The sequence below is a fragment of the Condylostylus longicornis genome, unplaced genomic scaffold (genome assembly GCF_029603195.1).
Source record: "Condylostylus longicornis isolate FDR11 unplaced genomic scaffold, ASM2960319v2 ptg000013l, whole genome shotgun sequence".
NCBI lineage: Eukaryota > Metazoa > Arthropoda > Insecta > Diptera > Dolichopodidae > Condylostylus > Condylostylus longicornis.
In genome coordinates this window covers 7,384,998-7,405,519 of record NW_026577982.1, presented here as the reverse complement: position 1 = coordinate 7,405,519, position 20,522 = coordinate 7,384,998, and the positions used below count along the sequence as shown (strand labels likewise).

The 20,522-nt window shown below is 27.1% G+C and overlaps 1 long non-coding RNA gene across 1 annotated transcript in view; it reads right to left on the bottom strand.

Moving 5' to 3' along the window:
* Positions 1 to 121: 121 nt before the first annotated feature.
* Positions 122 to 20,522, bottom strand: part of LOC129605593 (uncharacterized) — a 69,745-nt gene continuing 49,344 nt past the window's right edge. The window contains exon 4 of the long non-coding RNA XR_008696722.1: positions 122 to 929. This is a non-coding gene — a long non-coding RNA (uncharacterized LOC129605593). The remainder of the gene's footprint in view (positions 930 to 20,522) is intronic.

Below are 20,522 nucleotides of genomic sequence, written 5' to 3'. Positions count from 1 at the left end.
TATCAGTTCCAATATTAATATTATTTACATTATTATTTGTTATAATTATATTATTATCATTTATAATATTATTATAAATGTCATTATTACCATCATCATCATCATCATCATTACTATTATTATTATTATTTGATTTTGTATTAATTATTGTACCGTAATCATCAATAATTGTTGTTAAATTATTAATATTATTTTTATTATAATTATTATTTTTAAGATTATTATTATTATTATTATTATTGTTGCTGTTGTAATTTTCTAATATAATTTCATCAGCTAAAACTGATGATATATTATTAAAATATTCAGTTGTCAAATATGCTGCCAATAATTGAAATGATGATGACCATGACACATTCGAATTTAATTCTTGCTCAGTAGCATTTAGTATATTTAAAGTACTCATAATAATGATTTCACATTTATATAAAATTATTTTTTAAAATTATTTAATTATATTGAATTGTTTTATAATATGATTATTAAATCAATTGCTTTAAAAAATTTTATATGGCATCTTGATTTTGCAGATTTTTTAGCTGCTTGTCATTTTTATTCAATAATTTTCTTTTATACTTCATTGTTATGACCATTTTATTGAAATTTTTTTTTTAAATAAACTCTTTATATTTTTTATATTTTAATTGAATATATTATTTCTCGTTTTATAGTTTTTCTGAATTATTAAAATCATAATAATTATTCTGGTATTTTATGTAAAATTTTATTTCTGCACATTTTTTTTTTCTTCTTATTAATTCATTATCCTTTTTTCATAATAATCCTCTTTGTTGAATAATAATTATTTCATAAATTATAAAATTTATAGAAAATTCAAGGTTCATATAATATAAAAATAATTGTATATTCACATTTTATTTTCCCCCATTTTTGTGGTAAAACTGTTCCCATATTGTACAACACTGAAGCTGCAAAAAAACAAATTTGAAAAGAAAAAGATTAATAAATAAATTAATTGTTGAAAATATTTTTTTTATTTAGAAAACAAAAAATAAATATGGTTCTTAAATATTACGCATACATACAGAAAATAATAATTTATATAAGTCGGAATCTAAAAATAGAATTCCTTAACCCTCAAGCTAAAAACAGTGTACAAATAATTAAAAAATTTGTTGAGATTTTGCATTAAAACTTTAAATATCACAAAGTTCTGACAGAGACAACACTTTAATTTTATGATTTTATGGATATGGTACAGGTAGGCCACAAAATATTTTACCAACAAAAGGTAAATGCTCTCATATCTTTTGAAATTTTACAATAAAAACGTTTTGAAACTCTTTGCTCCGTTCATAAATCTCTGTTGATTAGAATTTTAGAATATAATAATATTATCGAAATAAATTTAACCGAAAAACTATTAAGGCGTACATTTTGACCCCGCAATATAAAAATATTTTAGCTTAAGTTTTGTTGAAAGCGATTCTCAAAATAAAAGACATTAAAATATCATTTACATAAAAGATATTTGGAGTGCATATGTACCTCGTAATGTTTTAAGGGTTAAAATAAAAAATTAAAGTCATTGAAATTTGTGGTGGAAGAAAATTCATCAAATTCCGATTAAGATATTCCAGTTACAAATGTTTATTGTAACATATAAATTGCTCGTCCAAGCCTATATGAACCTTGCAATAACAGAAAATTTAGTCAGTCATGTCATGTCAAACTCAAGCAAAAAACTGTGTACATTAGTTGCAAACAGCCTCGGAAAAACAACAACGACAGAAAGATTAATTTCTAATTTTCAACTTTAATCAAAGATTCAAACCTTATTATTCTAGTTATATTTCAAAGGTGTACCAAGGTGACATGAAATTTTTTTGTTGAAAATAACACAAATTTTTTACAAAATTCCAATTTATACGGTAACCAGGACATTATAAAATTATAAAATTTCCGATTTATATTTCATTTGTTGAAACTTGTTTTTAAAGAAAAAACGTTGTTCGGTGCAGGTCTATCGAAAAGGATCGGAAAATATATCCGTAACAATTCACACCATCTACGTTATTGAGTAAATTTTAGTTTACTTGGGAGTAATTGGGTGTAAAGAGGTGTAGTTGTGAAACGTAAAAGAAACGCTTGCAACAATTTTCTCCCTTGTTAGTCTTAAATATTAAAAATTGAAAAAAACTTCAATAATTAGTTTTTTATTCCAATTAATGTTAAAATTTAAGAAGAATTTTTAATTACAAGTAAAAAAAAATAATATTTTTTAATATATTCCAACTTCTAGATGAAATTTCAAATATACTAAGAGGATTCAATGAATTATTAAAAATGTTGTCATTATTTTGTGGCTTTAAAGTTTACATGTAAATTTGTGGTATAAAAAAATGAAAAAAAATATAAAATTTACCATTTTTACCATGTTTTCAAACTATATTAATTACATTCATCATTATATTTACATATATCTGCATACATACTTACATACAAATTTGTAGAGAAAAAAATATGCCAAGAGCGATATTGTTTTTTTTTTTGTGAAAAACATTTTCCTGGCAGGCAGCAACTTTACTCAGAAAACATTATACAAGAAGCACAAGTACAAGTCACAACATTAAAATAAATTTTTTTTTTATTTTCATTTTTGGCATCATCAGAAAATTTTTAATTTTTTTTTCGTTTTTCAGTTGCTCTCTTTATTTAAAAAGTTTTGATCATTCATTTGCTACTTATGTAATATAAGTAGCGTAATATATAATGTTCAAGGAAATACGCAAATTCAATATGTGACAAGAAGAACGTTAGCACCTAGCTAAAATAAAAAAAAAAAATTGAAGTGGCAAAGTGGGAAACTTTTTTTAAAGTCAAATAAATTCATTTTTTTTTTATAGCAGGTTTTGATTTATTCAAAGTCCCGCCTCAGTTTTGTACAAGAAAAAAAATTATTAAAACATATTTTTTATTTAGGAGGATAAACAGGAAAAAATTCGAAAAATTGATCGATAATTTTAAATTAATTGAATGTGAGGAAAGTATAGAGAGTAAAGGTTACAAATCTTTTAGAATATGAAAGAAACAAGTCAAATACTGGGTAACACTAACGATTCGTTGGAATTTGTTTTTATTTTACTGTAGATATAAGGGCAATCAATTTTTACAAAATATTTTTGTATGAAGTGGGAGGGCAGGGACAAAAATTCCAAAAAAATTTCATTACATAACAAATTTCATTACATAACAATCATTTCTAACCAAAGTTTAAAAATTATATTTGAAAATATTTAAAGTTGAAGCGAGAAGATCGGATTTTTACTATCAACATAGTGCTGATTTATATAATAATAACAATGATATTGTCATCGCTACAATAATCAACCCTCGAATCTGCAAAATTTTAATCAAAGAGACCAAATATTATAGCAATATTGTTGTGTGTGCATACATAAGTTCTTCGTTCTCGCAAAGTCTAGCGTATGTTTTCAAAAACTAAACCAAATTTATGTTCTTCTGATATTCCCAGAAATACGATTTTTTCCCATGCAATATCACAAAATTACAATTTTGCAGATTCGTGAATTTGCTAATGTGGGGGACACGATTACGGTCTATTTAAGAAAAAAATTAAAAATATATGCAAGACTACAACTAATGATGAATTTATAAAATGGCTTTTCAACTTTCGAGGCAATTTTCGAGGATGTTTTCGAGAGAAAAGAGAAAAAAACTAATTAATCAACTTTTTTTATATCTCAAATTCACTTATTTTTTCTTTTCATTCTGAAGAAAGGATAATTAACTCCTATAACTATAGGAAAACTTTCTAATAAAAAATAAATTTTCTTTTTTTTTTAAAAAAACCTTCATAATAATTTAATATCAATTTTTAACCTTTTTAACCACTTTCAAATAAATCAAGACAAAACAAAAACCTGAAGATAACCTTTTTTTTTTCATTCGAAATTCAATTAAAATAATAACGTAGTGGCACCTTTTTATTGCACACAAAAAAAAATAACAACAAAAATGTGAAAATGAAAAATTAAAAAGGAAAGTGAAGAAAATAAAGAACTTTTATAAAAAGTTCTTCTAAAATTGATTGCATGATCAAATGAAATTAGGTTAAGAAGACTTTACTGTTTTGATTGATGGAATTAAGTTAAGTAGGTTAAATAAATTTTTTGTTTTTATTGGCGTATCCTTTATAAAGTAATAAAATTTTAAATTTGATAAATCTAGAGAATTTTTTGAAAAAATATAAGGAGTTTTAAAATATCCTTGAAAGAAATATACAGAATTTAATCTAAGTATGTGTTTATGGTAGGGATAAAGGTACACATATAAGTGTACATATAGGTCGGTGCCCTTAGCTTACATAATACGTGAATTGCTTAATTTCAATCAGAAAATTTAATTAAATTAATTAACAAACAAATACAAAATTGTCGTCAAGCATTATTAAAAATTAAATTCTATTATAGAGCATAATTAAAATTCAATGTTAGGTCTATGATTCTGTGAGAAACCAAAATTATATTAAAATGAAAAATGCATTAGTTTTCATAATCATTAAAATCATATTTCAATAATATTAATTAAAAAAATCTGTATAAGAAAATTGAAAATTTTATATGTCATGAAATTAAAAAATTATTTTTAAAATATTGAAATTTTTCAATTGGAATTGCATTTTTCATTTAAACTCTGCTTTCCTTTTTTGTAATTCGAATGATGAGTGTATAATCAGAATACAAAAGAAAAGCTGCAACGTAAAACTCATTAAAATACGGATTATTAAAGTGCACAGAAAAAAAAAATATTAAGCAAATAATGACAAAATTTGTAATTTTATTGTTATTATTACTCAAGGTTATTCAAAGTATTCGAATATTCGTGGATGAAGAAGAAAAAATCAATAAATCTCACATTTAATCGCAGCAAAAAAAAAATCAATATAATTTTCATAGTGAATTTCATGATTAAATCACAACATTGTTTAAGACACATTTAAATTGAATGAGATTTAAGCACCCAAATTAAAATACACTAAAAAAAAATTTATCTGTAATTCTTTAAATATATAGTACAGCATAAATTTTCCATAAAATCGTAATTGCTAAGGCATTTATTCGAAGCATAAGACTATACTCTTTCAAATAGAAATAATTATGGTTTAAAAATTGACAATGAATTAAACTGGAACTATCACGTAGACGAACTCAGTAAAAAATGCAGGAAAGTAGCTTTTATTTTTAAAAAAGTATCTTCAATCATACCTGACAATTTAAAAAGGCAAATCTACTATAGTATGTTTCATAGAACCTGGGTCGAAAAAAAACTTAGACAAAATAAGAGTATTGCAAAACAAAGCTATCAAAAATTTATATGAATTACCATTAAGAACATCATCTGACCAACTATATGAAAAGCTTAATCTGATTCATGTCAATCGTCAACTAAAACTGCTACAAATTGAATATATACACAATATTTTACAAAAACACATCTTAACAAACACTCACTTTACACAAGGAACCCAGATCCACAGCTATGCAACAAGAACTGCTACAAATTACAGAACAGACAAGGGTGGATCCAATAAAATATATAATGCTGCTGTATCAGAATACAATAAAATTTAAACATTGTACACTCTATACGAGCAGACCTTGCTCTTCAGAGAAATAAATAAATAAATAAAATTATCGATCGAGTTCATTATCACGTCAAATTAATAGAAGACAATTTTTTATTTGCAAACATTTATTTTTCAGAGAAATCAACCATAGGAATAGAAGGAGTAGAACGAAATTTTCTTCTAATAAAATAAAATATTCATTCATCAACATCCATAAACATTTGTACATTGAAACTCACCCGATTTGCTGTAAAAAAGATGATTTCATTAAAATTTTAAAATTTATACCAAAATCAAATGATTTCTTCGCATGTGTGCCCCTAATTATATAAAACCATGTCATGTTCCTCTTTGATTTATTCCATTAATAATTCAAATAGCCAATTACATTCACTAAAACCCAAAATCTTAAAATAATAAATTAATATTTAATAAAATCTTTTGACATTTTTTAAAATCAAAAATTTTCAAAATTATCCTGATTGATTTTTGCAAATATCCTTGATTTTTTCATTTCTAAAACACTTAAAAATTATTGAAAATTTTCAATTTTATTTTTTTATTATTTTAAGGCCTGGAAGAACAAAAATTTTTTGTCAATATTTTTTAGAAAAAAAATCTATATCGCTTGTTTATTTTCAATTTGTAAAAGAGAACAAAAGCAAACAAACAATTAATCGATTAAGAAAACAATTTATTGACAAAAAGAATAAAATTTTTTCCTAAAATTCATGATTATATTTTGATGAAAATAGTGATGATAATTATGATTAAAAATTATAATTTATAGAGAAAAATTGAAATTATTGATGTCAAGCTAATTCAAATTAATTTTTGGTCATCAGAAAAAATTTTTCTGCGTTCTACACACAAAACAAATTATTTTTTTAATGCCAATACAAATTCATGCCAAAATTCCAATGAAAATTTTTCAAAATTCGTTTTTAATTAAAGGAAAAATCCACTTAAAAGTCAACTATATACAAAAGTTAAAATAAACAGAGCATAAAAAATAAATTTTGTTGTGTTTAGAAAAAAAAAAATATTAAAAATATTTGAATAACAAAATTGCAAAAGAAAACTTTTCCAAGTCCAGGTCCAACAAAAAAAAAATGTAAAAAATAAACTTAAAAGAAAATAATTAAATTGGAAAAATTATGAAAATTGTAAACTTGTAGTAAACTTAGCGCTTCACCGCTGCTTTTAGTGTATTATTTCCTTGCGTTTCTTATCTTTAATCATAACAAAATTTTGTACTCCCTCTAAAAGTAAAACGACGTCCGCTGACAAAGTAAACAAGAGCCACCGTTTGCTATTCACGATTACCTAATTAGTCCTCTCAGTCTGTAAAGGTGAAGCAAAATAATACTTAAGGATTAATACCTTCTTTATGTGCACCCCAATAATTCTCATTAATATTTCTATTTCCATTCTTATAGTAGACATTTACCCTATCGCACCAACCACGGAAATTTCCTTCAAATATCTCGAACGTACTATTTTTCAAAGTGTTTACCAAAATGGTATTGAATATTTTTTTACCTTTAGATTTTGTAAGATTAAATTTCTTTTTTCACGTGAAATTCTTACTGCTGCTGCTTTATTAATAAAAATATTTTTAATAGGAACTTTGGTTTTAAATTGCAAATATTTTTCTTCATTTTCCTGGAACATCTTTAAAAAATTTGTTTGTGCACTCATATACATTTAATATTTATTAAAAAAAATTTATTTTAAAATACACAATAAATTTTACAAAAAATAAAAAACATTTTTACCAAGAAAATTTATTTTTTTTTGGGTTTTTTTGGTTAACCAAAAGTTTCTGTTTGTTTAATGGAAAATAACAAAACTCTCATTATATTTCATAAATATTCAATTTTTTCTTAAATATATTTTTTATAAAAATCTCGTTGGAATATTAAGCTTTAACCATGAAAGTTTTTTAAGACTTTGAATATGTACCTAATTATTGACTTTAAAACTACAACTCTTTCAATTCTATAACCCAAAGTTTGACAACGATTTCCATAATTTGATTTCGATTTATTGCATGTTGTCAAAAACAAGACTATAAATATAATGACACGGCATTTCCAAACGAAAACAAAGTTCTTTTTTTTTTTACATTTCGAAATAATATTAACAGTCTTTTTCGAATTTTTGACACATCCATTCACCAATTACCGTTATGTAAATATTAAATAATGCATGCTGCTAAAATTTTTCATCAAAACTTTACAAGAATCATCCAGAATTTTTTCATTGCATTATGGAACGCGATACATTGTCAAAATTTGCAACACCCTCACTCTATAAGACCGATAATTGCACAGTTTGCTATTCTATAATGCATGATAATAATTTTTATTATATTGGTAGAATTTGCTGTTGTCAATTACAATTTTATTATTTGTGTACTAAAAGTATGCAATAAAAATACAAATTGTCAAACTATAATTATTAAATTTCTCAAAATCAAAATTACATTTTTTTATGTAGTTAAAGAAGAAGCTGCTTTCTATATTGTAAATTCATTTTCATTTTTGCTTTCAATAAATCTAGCAATTAAAATGCATTCACGGTTTACGCATAAATGTAGAATGTGGACCTTTGCCAACTCTGATTTTTCACATCCAATGTATAAATGGTTTTTTTTTCGTGCGAAATTTTGCATCATTATATACAATTAAAAATTTTTATTTAATTAAAAATGTTTATGTAATAAATTAAAAATTTCCACCGAAATTCGCAAATTCGCTTTATTTTATTCGAATTTATTCGAAATTTATGTTAATTATTTAACAATAAACAAACATAAATTAAAATGTTAATGTTATATTTTGTAAAAAAATGTAAAATTTTTTTTTATATTTGGTTTTATTTATAACCCTTTTTTTTGTTTTTTTCTTCCAGAATTTGAATACAAAACATAATATCCTTGAAATTATTTTAATTAACCAATTCCATATTTCCTTTAACAATAAATTAATGTAAATCCCAATTGAATCCCAAAGAAAAAAAAATGATTTCTTGCATTATTTAAATTTTTTCTTTCATTAAAATATTCTTTTGAATTTAAGGAATTTTAACCGAGAAAATTTTTACCTTGAGCATAGAAAACATTTAAAATATTTAGGGTAAGAGATTTTATTCAATTTCTTTTTAAAAATTATTACAGGTTATTTTCATTATTATCAAAATTGTAGCTTATGAATACAAAAAGATTAATAAATATTAAAATTTGTGTATTATAAGTGGATAAATAAAAATCTTAAATAATTTGCAATTTATGTACGGATTCTCACTCGAAATTCATTTTAACTCAACTCATTTTAGGCAACAACAATGAAATTTTGTAAATATAAGATTGGATTCATTAAAAAAATAATGTTCTCTGAGCAAGCTATAACGCCTTCTATTACAATTTTTCATGAATTTGTTAATATTAAAATTATTATTGTAATGGAGAACAAAACCTACTCATAATAATTTTATGAAATTGAGTAATTTACGTGAAACATAGCAAAAGAGAATATCCATAGTACTGTTACATTCATAATAACAATAAGAGCAACAATTTCTTACGCAACTTACTATTACCTTTTTTTGCTAAAATATATCCAAACTGATTATAAAAATTGCTATATTTGCCATAATTTTTCGTTTTAGAACAAGCACAAGCTAGAAATTTTTAACTTAAATTTGGTTCTTAAAACTTATTGAAAATGAAAGCAAAAATCTCCCAAATTTAATTTAGTAAATGCCATAAACTCAGCTCTTAATTTTTCAACTAAAATTTTATTCTGAGTTGAAATTCTCTCTTCTAAATTTATAACCGTAAATATCCATATGCACATACATACACACATTCAAATACATATTTAATAATAATTTTTCTTTTTTGAGGTTTGCCAATTGGAATTATAACAATATTATTTATTGTTATACAAAAAATATTATATTAAATAGCCTACACAAATTTTGAATGCAAGGATATACCAGAACACCTAATGTCCTCAATAAAAGATATTATTAAATTGAAGAGAGGGAGGCAGCATTATATGACCATTTCAGCTGTATATAAAATGAAAATGAGTAAAAAGTCACTTGAACAAGACTCTAATATTTATGATAGAAATTATTTTGTGTAAACGATTTTTTTTTTATTTATTGCCCAAAATATAATAATAGGTATTTGGTATTTTGTATATGTACAAATGTTAAATATATACTTTACAACCTAATAAGGATTACTTTATATTCAATGTAAGTACGTACTTAATTTCAAAGCTATCATGAGAGTTACTTTATTAGAATTTTGATGAGAAATAATTTTATCAAAAATTTTCAATATTTTCAAGCCTCATGAGTGCTTTTGCAAATTTAAAATATTATTTATTTTTTACATTTTTGATTACTTCCCAATTAATTTTCTTAGAAATTTTACACTTTTACTAACAGAACCCCAAAGCCACTTACAGTTACTATATCCCTTACAACTATAGTATAAAAACTGACTAAAATTTCACTCGAATGGTGCAAATTTTAAAACACTACCAAAGCAATAACAGTGACAATAATTCATGCCTTCATCACAAAAGTTAAAAAACAATTTATGGAAATTTCTTTTCATAATAATGACGCAGACTTTTAAAGTAGTTACGTAAGTACCGTGTGCATTTCTGAAAAATAAATGCGGAAGGTATTATTAAAATATTAAAAAGAAGTTTTGCAAATACACTCTTGAATAAAATAAAATAAATAAAAAAAAAAACAAGTGATTTCAACAGAGATAATTTATTATTTATTTTTTTCAAAATGGCTGTAAAAGGAAAGGACTAAAAATATATAAATTTTAAAAGTGTAATTAATTGTATAGTACACTAATGTACGGATGTATGTGAATAAGTGATATGCTCACAATGAGCATATCATAAAAGTAGAATAATAAACGACAGTTTGTTAAAAATCTGACGTTATTATCACAGTTTATATTTCATGCAATGAGTTATGACATACTTTACTATCGTCACAGTATGAAATAGCATGATAATTTCAACAAAAACAAAAAGTAGAAACAATTATAATTATTCTCTCAACATTTAAAATGGAATATCTACATAAACACATACATTTTTTTTAAGTCGAAAAACATGTAAATGAATTTAAATATTATGTTAAGCTCAAAAACAAATCGCTAAAATGTGGTAGCTAAAGTGTTGCATAATAAATTGTACGTAAAACAGGTTTTGAATTTGGAATTTTTATTACCGTATTGCATAAAACAAGTATAATGTACGAATATACTTGTAGAATATTAAAAATTTACCGTTGTAATTGTAGCACTGCTGCATAAATGTATAAGATATGGAGAAAGCAGGCATGTTTCATTAACGTCTAGTTCATATTTAATTAAGTCTTGCATCTGCTAGTGAAAATTTAAAAAACAAATTGAACAAGTTCAAGAACAAGTTGTTTTATTATAGTCAAGACAAGAACCCTATTAATTTTTATATGAAATTAAGACCGTAGCTCGGGTAACTGCCATATTATATACCTTCGAAAGACATTTTGATTATATAAACTTTTTAGAATTAATTAATTCAAGTTACAGTTTTCAATTTTAAAACTTACAACACTCAAGTTTTGATGTGTGCTATGTTAATGGCAGAACCACTACTTTTATAGAAACGGCAAGTGTTATAAATGTGTCAATTATCAAACAACTTTCAGAATTATTCATTCGTAAAGGTGGCATCATAGCGAAGACATCAAACCTGGTGAACTCTAACTATTCTCATGCAAATCAAATTGGCTTTAAATTTATTGGCACTGAAAACATTTTGTACAATTCTTTCAAGAAACAAAAAATTCTATGCACAAAATGTTAATTAAAAAACTTTTTTTTGTTCATTTCTGTAATTAATTTTATTGAAAAATTTATTACTCAAGGCTAAATCAAATGAATAAAATTGAAAATTATATATTTAAGTTGTTCACACACATCTATACATTTGTGTATGTAAATTTTTTATTCATAGGCAATTTTTGAGTAGAAATGAGTAGATGAAATACTCATGACACATACCATTTGGGATTGAATATGTGTCTATATGGGAGTCTTTTATGTAATGCTGCATTAGTAACCCGATCACCATGAAATAATTGGAAGATGTTCAGAAAAATCCTCTAAAATTTTCTTAAAAAAGCAAAATAACCAGAGCCTTTATATAATAAGAAAAATTTCCGAATACTTTTAAGCCATGTGAATACTATTAATAAAAATATCTTGAAAATACTAATACTATAATACAGAAGAGCTGCAATCATACAGAATATTGTTGAAAAAAATTCAGCGAAAACTTTTCTTTCGGAGGACTTATGGGAATCCGCCCATGTTTTATGCAACACATAATTCATAGATTTTCGATTACTTCATTCGATCACACATTCATAGTTTTCAGATCACTTAATGAACAATCAACTCCTACCAAGGCAGACAGAATCCTTATTGATTAATTAAGCCCGGTGAACTTGGCATACCATACATTACCTCCGATTTGATTCTGTGCCCTGGAATCAGGACATGAGTCACCAGTAAAATAAAAAATTCATCGAGTCAATTTATTCATTCATCTATCAAATATTCATTTACCCATAAACATAATCTTTTTTTTTATTATGTGCCAATTAATTCTACAATAAAATAAAGCAAAAACATATTTACAAGAAATTTTTGACACATTTCACAAAATTTTTTATTATAATTTAAGAATAAAAATATATTGACTTTGTATATTGCCGTAAGTCTTCTAGAGTAATTTAATAATTTGTTACGAGTATTTATTGATTTTTACTCAAGTTATTTACTTAAAATATGATATGGCACATAAGCACAATGCATAAAATTAGGCATACTGTGGACATATACATATGCATAATATAAATGAAGCTATAGTCATATTGACGTACATAAATTATTTATGCATAATCCTAAATTCTTTATGAAATTAAAATTTTGTAAATTTCTTGTTTTAGGAGTGTATGTACAAGTGTATATGTATGTATGTTTATACTAACTCAATCAGGAATGACCTATATATTGAAGCACATCACTTAATCCGTTATCAGATTTTTTAAGATAATTAAAATTTATTTTGCTTGACTTGACATTTAATTAATTTAAAACGATTTCCGAAAAATTAAATGAATATTTTTCATATTGAATGCTTGACAAAATTATGGAAAAATTTTATTCAACAATAAATCAAGTCTTCAATAATTCAATTTATGAAATCAATATTCTAGAACAATACTAATTAATTCCAAACTAAAACTTGCCCACAACCTTCCCGTTATCTTATTATTTGTCGAAAATTAAACAAAAATTTGAAAATAATTCTGGTACCTACACTGACTTAAAAAATTGACTGCTATTCTCTGCAATAGCAAATCTCACTGAATTTTACCAAAAAAAAAAACACAAAAAGTCAAAAACACAAAATCTAAAATTAAGACTAGACTTGAATAATAAACAAATTTATTTGTTTTGGCAGGTGGTAAGAAGCTATCGGATTATAAGGTGTAAGGTGTTTTTAAAGGATTATTATTGTGTTAAAGGTATTTTAATATATTAAATATTTTTGTATATGTAAATAAATTATAAAACACTTAGTTTATATTATTTAAATTTTCTACTCAGGTTAAAAAATTTTATTCATGATTTTAACATTTAAGTATAAAATACAGAGTGTGCGAAATTCGATGGTATTTCCGAACCCAAATGATATTGATAACACACTAAAAACGAGCTAAATATATTATGCAAAATTTTCCAATTTTCGGCCTCCTACTTCGAGTTTTTACCTATTAAAGCTTTTTCTACCGGAAAGCGTTGGGTTCCTATTCTAAATTTTTATTTATAACTCAAGAAGTTTGACAGATCGTATTAACGTGCGATTAACACAATTAAAATCCCGCTAAGAAAGATTTCAAAACCCTTTTTACCGAGATTCTGATATATCTAGATGCAAAATGAAAAATTTAAAAAAGGTTTCTCAATCAGTTTTCCTTTCAATTAGGTTTAGTCGGAGTTGCATATTATTTATAGTGGAGCATTTGCTTGTTCTGTAAATAAGAGCCGCTCCAAGCTTCATTTTTTATAGCAAAGACATACAAAAGAACATGTTCATGAATCAAAGTTTCAAAGAATCATGAATCGAATTCAAATGTGAACCATTGGCACCGTTAGATCATAATACGTAGGTGTATAATATCAAATAGGTATCACATATCGAAGAGACCCGGTGCATCCTGTGTACACACAAAAGAAAATAAATATTTTTTATTTGCATATCTATACCAGTATTATCGTTTAATACCCCAAGTATATCATGAATCATTCCTAAAATCTCTATTAAAAATTAATGAATCTTAAAAAGAAGAAAAAGGAAAATTCTAATTTGATAGAAAAAGGTAATAATTTAATCCTATTCTGGTATCTGTCATGTCATAGAATACTTATAAATTTTATACTCGTATTAAATTGAAAGAGAAATTTGAAAAAAATGGAGAAAAGGATTCTGAAGACAATCTGAAAGTATTTGAAAATTATAAATTTTTAGTAGGTAATGGATTTCAGGAAAACTTTAAAAATTTTTGAATTTTTAAAATTCTAATAACAAGGAAAATATAGAAACTTAATTAGACAAGAGAAAATAAAATAAACAAGGATGGCATCAAGAATTTTTTTTTTTTTGGAAAGAGGAAAAGTTTTTCAAAAGTTCTTGTTTTTGAAAATGTTTAAAATTCATTTTGAGTTTACACATGCAGTCTTACAAAAAGTTTTTTTTTATAAAAGAAGAGAAGATTGAAATTTTTGAAAGGAAAGTTTTTCACACACACCTTTTATATAAAAATACCATAACAATTTTGAGAAGAGAATTTTATTAAAAAAAACCACATTTTCTTAAATTAGTTTCACTTTTCTATACGAACTTAAATAATATTCTACTGCTCTATGTGTTATGGAACAATTCGTGCAAAACACATAAGAGGATAAGAAAATTGGGAAATACCACTAATATTATTTTTTTTTTGAATTTGGAATTCAAAAATTAATTTGCATGCAACCGCATCTTATAGTGTTTTATTCAATAGGAATTTTATTATAAATTGGAACTTAAAGTTGGAAGTATTCGTTTCCATATCCTATCATACATATCATATCATTAAAGGGTGTTCTGATGAAACTAACGGAAGGGCTTACTTCAAAATAAACTGTCCTACTGTGAGCAGTTTTTGGTATTTATGATTAGGTTTTGGCTTACAAATCATTAGAAGTAGACTGGTACGAGTACTGTAGTAAAACTATTTTGAAAATAAATTTTTATAACATGAAATAAGCCCAACTCACAGGAGACTTTGCGACAGTCGTTATATTCAAGAAAAATGTTAGTGTAAAATCTATGGCTAGTATATAAATTATTATTATCAGATCGTATTTTTTCCAAAACTCCAGTTGAAACAGATTTCGTTACTTTGAGCAGAGATTTGTGATCACATTGCGATCAGTGATTTTTTATCTGTATATTATACGTCAAATAGATCCGGACGAGTTTCAACCAATTCGGGTATGTCAATTTTTGATTATTGTTACCTTAGATTTTTTCGTGAAGTAAATCCCTGCTTTATGCGAACAGGCTAGTAAAGCCTTACGCTTTGGAAGACAAGGTTGATGGTAGTTTTTGCCAACTACTTTTAACTACATCAGTCTAAAAAACTGATTAGAAATATTTGAATTTGAATCTAGCAAATAAAAATCACCGTTTTCGCAAATAAACTCTGTTTCTCTCTTTTACATTACTTTATCGAACTGAAAGCAAAAAAAACATACTTTACCGAAATATAAGGATTTCTACTTCCTGGAAAACTATTTGATTCTATTCTTTTACAAATTTCACAATCATTTTTTTCAGATAAGTGTGGCGAATTAAAAAAATACGTGCCGAAATCTTTATAAGAAATCAAATTTCTAAGAAAAACTTAATATATTTGGAATATAAAATTTATTTATATAAATATTTAGACCTTTGTCCTTATATTTTTGTTTTCTTAAGAGCAATGTCCTTTTAAATATTTGTTTTGTTACTGATAAAAAAAAAAATAAATGAATTGAAAAGTTCTATAAGGTGGGAAAGAAACAATTCTTGACTAACAGTAACGTAAAGTCTTGCTACGTTGTTTGGCAACATAGAATCCCACCCGATAGGATCTCACACCACCAAGTGGTACACTGATTAGTTAAAGACTAGCAATTAGTTCAAGAGCCGAATAATGGAGACGAGGGCGGGAGGGTTAGGGACAAGAACTAAATTCTTCGAACCTATGGGAACGGTTCCGAGCATGTTTCAGGTCGAGTTGCACACCATTCAATAGTGCGTGCAATTCAGTTTGAAGGTGGATTACCGGGGACAGAAAAAAGTGAATATGTCGGACAGCCAGGCTGCCATTGGAGTGCCGAATACATTTTCAGTAACCTCCGGAGCAGTATGGGGCTGTCTTGGGAAACTGAATGAATTAGATACGTGGAACCAGGTCACTTTGTGCTCAGCGTCAGGCTTTGTGAGCTTAGAAGGAAATGAGGCAGTTGATGGGCTGACGAAAATGGAGGCTAATACACCTCTCTCAGGACTGGAGCCTTTTTGCGGAATCGGAGCACGTACTATTGGTTGGGAACTAAGAAAGAAGTCAGACAGGAGGTGTTCGAAGCACTGCAGATGTCTTTCAAGGCTTCGGCAGGCCAAAGAGCTTCTGGGAGATTATGATCAGAAGTGTTTTAAGAAAATTATGAGGAGGGGTAGGAATCAAATGAAAATTAAGAGTCTTGTCGGGCCACTTCATACTTAGGGCACCTCAGTAGGCTGGGTCTGGAACGTGAAGACACTTGTAGGTTATGTGAGAAAAATAGGGAGACTTCAGTACACCTTCTGGGAGAATGTGTTGCTCTCGCTCGTAGGAGAATATTTATTTATACATCCATGATTTTCCTCTGGATTGTCACAAGTTAAAATTAAAATCTCGGAAAACAAATATCTTCATTTAATTTTTTACAATGTCTTACATAATATCCTCCCTGCTTATTCATATCCTTTTGTATAAAATAAAGGAAATATAATCAAAAAATAATCAACACTTTTCATGTTGTTTTACATTTTGATGGACGATATGAGATTTTGGGATTTATATAAAAAAAATAATAGAAGATTTGGTTTTTATATTAGAACAAGGAAAAAAAAGGATAATTCGTAAGCTTATCCATTGAGTTGTTACAATATACTCAAATGTATAACATATCCTTTGGGTCTCTTACTCAAAAGTTACAACAAAGGCACACATGTATTGATTTTTAAAAAAATGTTTTTTTTTTACTCCTGGTATGTTGAAAGAATAGAGAAAAAAAAATATTACAATAAGGTTAAATCAAGGTTACTATTACACTATGCATGTTATTAAAGATTCCTTTGAGATTTTGGTTTCATTGTTTTAATTATAGAATATAAATTTTACCGTAATTATCAAAAAAATGTTTAAGGCTATTAAAAAAAAAAGCAAAAAGGGTTTCATTGAATTAAAATTGGATTCCAATTAGAGAATAATTAAGGTTGATTTATTGAATTAGAAATTGATTTTCAGATGCTAATTTGAAAATGCTAATCGAAGTAACAAAAATAGGTGAAGTGTGAGGATTAAAATAAGATTAGGTTAGGTTAGGTTAACGCGGCCCCGCGAAGGGCACACATAGGCCGTCCAGGCCCGTTGTGGCACTGCCGGATCTCTCCTTTTCCGCCCCTCATTCTAACCAACCGAAACTCCTCACAAACGTTTATATAATCGTAATCTAATAAAATAAGATTACTGTTTTAGAACTTTACTATTCAAAATTTTTCGCAAGATGATAGATTCAACTTTTGGCTCCAAGTCGTCTCATTTCACACTTAGTTACGTTTAAAATGATTTTGGTTTTTTTTAAATGAATTACAGAGATTCTAGTATTATTTGCCTCTAATTTCTAAATGCCTAGTATTCCTGATCTGGAGGATAAAAATGAGCTAAAATAAAGTAGCCTGAATGTTGGACTTTCTCGCATATTCCCACCATACATTTTTCTGCAGAACTTTTGTAAAAACAACGTTTATTTTATTTGAAAATGTTAAATTACTCGACACCAGTAGGAAAATTATTCTGAGGAGATGATTTCACTTGTTCATGCAGTAATACTACACCCACTTTTTATAATTTTCATTGGCAAATATTATTAGTTCATTATTCATTGGAATTTGCCCTATATTATTAGTTTCTAAACTATACACACTTTAATATCATCGAATCTTATTATTAACATTTATTGAAAGTATTTAACACCTTTCCTCAACAACCCTTTTTCCGTCTCAATGCATTTTCCTCAAATTATTCTAAATACTTATTTAAAAGTTATTCTAAATTTTTTCAACACAAAACAACTGTTTGTTTCAATTTCTCTCAATAATTTTGTAAAATAAATATAATCGCTGTTCTACAATACATTTGAAAATTTTGTTATACTAAGTGTCCTTTCTAATTTCCTGCCGAATATCCTTTTCACCATATAGAATTTCATTTTAAATATTTATAACATCATTTTAAATTCTTTGCATTTCAAAGAATATTGATGATCATTTCATATCAATGAGACCCAAAATAATAGGAAAATAAACAAAAATGTCGTCTTAAAAATTTTCTTCGATCCATCGAAAATAGTTTTTCTCTAATACAATAAATAAATAACGTTGAGTTGATAGGCATTAAAAGAATTTTCTTTATCGCAAAAAAAACTTTTTATTCTATTTTTTTGAAAATTTAAAAAAGAAATAGCAACACTATTAAATTGCTAACATAAACCATAGAAAATAGAATTGAACATGTCAACCCTGTGATACCCGTGCGAATATTCTTCCAAAGCAATTTGACAAAACAATTTTAAAATACTTTCAGTTTTTTGACCCGTATTTTTGACCCGGGTCAAACGCAAATTATTTTTGAATTTATATGGCAGCTATTTGTGATTATATGAACAAGAACTTAAATGACCACAACCAAATTTTATTGGAATAGTGATCCAATCTAGTTAGTAGTATATAGTTTTCTAGACGTGACCAAATTATATATGTAGTTTTAATCACAAACCAAATTTAACAAAATTGTTGCCTATTATTTGGGTTCCCGAACAAAATTATTCGCTTATCTCGGATGACGCTAGAAAATACTAGATGTTCGGTGGCAATCGGGAAAAATACATCGGAAGTATTTCGGACGCGTTCCGGTTTTCGCCAGTGGGACGCGCTGTCATGCGACTTTTTCAATCTTGTGCTGGAACAAATAGTGCGTCGCGCGGGTGTTAACACCGAAGGCACTATCTTCTTTAAATCCGTGCAGCTGTTGGGTTTTGCTGACGACATCGACATGGTCGCTCGCTCGCGACGAGCGCTCATCAAAACCTTTACAAAGGTTGATCAGGAAGCAAAAAAAGTGGGTCTGAATGTTAACGAGACCAAGACAAAATATATGCTGTCAACCACCAAGGCGACCACTGTCCATCATATTGGTCAAAACATCACGGTTGACTCATATAATTTTGAGGTAGTTAAGGAGTTCATCTACCTGGCAACTAATGTAAATTCCGCCAATGACATCAGCGTGGAGGTGCGACGTAGAATAACCCTGGCAAAGCGCTACTACTTCGGTTTGCGAAAACAACTGGGTTCAAAACTCCTATCGAGAAACACTAAGCTGCAGCAGTACAAGACGCTCGTTCTTCCGGTCTTACTTTATGGCTCGGAAGCTTGGACACTGTCTAGGACAAGTGAGCAATGCCTTGGTGTTTTTGAGCGAAAAATTCTTCGTCGCATATTTGGTCCTGTGAATGAGCAGGGGGTCTGGAGAACAAGATATAACGCCGAACTCTTCGAGCTGTATCAGGACATTGATGTAGTCAGCAAAATCAAGATAAAGAGGCTACACTGGTTAGGCCACATTGCACGAAAGTCCGAAAGCGCCCCAGCAAGGAGAGTGTTCGAGTTCAGACCCGAAGGAACGAGATGTCGAGGTAGGCCGCATCTTCGTTGGAAAGACAAAACTTCGGCGGATTTGGAAAGACTTCGTGTCTTCAATTGGAGGAGAGCCGCCCAGGACCACGGCGGGTGGAAAAAAAAATATAAGTCAGGCTCAGGACCTTCATGGTCTGCAAGGCCTAGTAAGTGAAAGTGAAGTTGCCTATTACTCGGTTCCCCAAAGCTTTACGGCAACTTTTCGAACTCTTGCTTTGATAAGCCAAATGAAATAAGATTCTTGAGGTAACAATTTTTCTTTAATGAGTTAAAATTTAATTAGCCTAGTTTAATGGGTTTCGAGTTCTTCTATTTATATAAGAAGTCTATAAGTCTATTTACTAGCGTTACAAACGGAGTGATAAATTTATAATACACTTCGAACATTCGTTCGCATTATGTCTATAGTGTTAAAAAAAAGTTCTATGGCTCATATTTATTTGTTTCCAAATATAACATGTGTGTCTGTGTGTGCACATATACAGATGTTGGCATATTGTATTTGTGTGTCATGTAATCAAAATTTCATTTATTTTCATCTATCACTTATATAGTTTATTTACAGATTAGATGAAGATTTTCATTTTGATATTTTAGCAAACAAATTGAGTTTTTTTTTTTTCTACGAAAATTCTTTGGTTTTTGTGTACTTTATTCATTGTATAGGCTTATGAATGAGTAAACACTTTATATTATTAAAATGAGAATTGTATCGATAGATTTTAGAATCGTTATAAGGAAGCTAGTGTATATATGAGTTTATT